The sequence below is a fragment of the Octodon degus genome, unplaced genomic scaffold (assembly GCF_000260255.1).
Source record: "Octodon degus isolate 3935 unplaced genomic scaffold, OctDeg1.0 scaffold00004, whole genome shotgun sequence".
Taxonomy (NCBI): domain Eukaryota; kingdom Metazoa; phylum Chordata; class Mammalia; order Rodentia; family Octodontidae; genus Octodon; species Octodon degus.
Window position 1 is genome coordinate 9,473,870 of NW_004524580.1, and position 1,477 is coordinate 9,475,346.

The window sequence follows — 1,477 nt, forward strand, 5'->3', positions numbered from 1 at the left end:
CTCCTCCTCCTCCTCCTCCTCCTCCTCCTATTGCTCAGGCTGTAGTGCCCTCGAAACACCAGCATGTATCAGGAAACATCTCCCGAAGAGGCAAATGTGACTTCAATTCTAAGAGTGGCCAGCGGGGATCTTCGTCCAAATCTGGAAAGTTGAAAAGTGATGACCTTCAGGCCATTAAGAAGGAATTGACCCAGATAAAGCAAAAAGTAGATTCTTTACTGAAAAGCCTGGAGAAAATTGAAACGGAACAGAGCAAACAAGCAGTGGAGATGAAGAATGATAAGAACAAAGAGGAGCAGACCACCACCTCCCACATGAAAGATGAGACTAATGTGAAGATGGAATCTGAGGGTGCTGCAGATGACTGTGCTGAGGAGGGAGATCTACTGGATGATGATGAAAGTGAAGACAGGGCGGAGGACCAGCTGGAGTTGATCAAGGATGATGAAAAAGAGGTTGAGGAAAGAGAGGAGGACAGAGAGAGTGCCAACAGTGAGGATGACTCTAGATGCTTGTCTAAGATCAAAATTTTACCAGATTCTCTCCCCTAGTATTTTCAGCACATGCTCACTGTCCTCCCTCTGTCCTACCATGTTCATATTTGCCCTGGGTCTAGTACCATTTTCACTTCCTTTGATGCTCCTAGTAGTTTTGTTAAGTCTTCTGTAATTTTAGCTTTTTAATTTTGATATCTTTTTATGACTTAACAATAAAAAGTTTATATGGTTTAAAAAAAAGAAAAAAACTGAAGTAATTTCTTCTTTACACTTCCTCATTTATATCTTACTCCTAAAAATTGACTGTTGCTTAAATTTAGAAGGTAATGTAGATTTTTTATTGTGTTATAGAACATATGAGGATTCTTGAAAGAAATATTAATGATAAAGAGAAAATATACAACTCCATATACCACTAGTACCACTATTTTAATTTTCAAAGTATAGGACAGCAAATAATTCTTAATTCAGCATTGAATTGAACATAAACCTTCAAAAGAATATGTAAAAATATCATCACCTCACTTAGCCCTTGTGAAAGAGCAGCACTGAGGTTTTTATTATATTACATTCTTTGCAAAATCCTGCTTATTTTGAATATCATAGGCCAAGCTTAAAACATGATCCTTAACATACAGAAATAGGACTCTTATGAGCCATTGGTAAATTACACACACTGAGTTCTTCACTCAGAATTGGAAATGGCATTGTTCAGCCACAGCATTTCATATCATTTTTGCATATGACATCCTCTGTGCACTTAAAACATTTTAAAGTAGGATAATACATATTTAAATTCTTATATTCAGAGTAAGAGCTAATACACCAGCTAACACTGTTTTGATCTCATAAATAGTAAGCAAGAAGTAAAGCTCAGGTTCTCTAATTCCAAGTTGAATATTTTTTTGTGTAGTAGTTGTACCTTATAATTATAGATTGTTTTAGTCATAGGCACAACCTTACAAGTTAAGTGAACATTC

General features: G+C 36.2%; 1 pseudogene; it reads left to right on the forward strand.

The window, feature by feature from the left end:
• Positions 1-2: 2 nt before the first annotated feature.
• Positions 3-551, forward strand: LOC101563444 (annotated as a pseudogene).
• Positions 552-1,477: the final 926 nt, after the last annotated feature.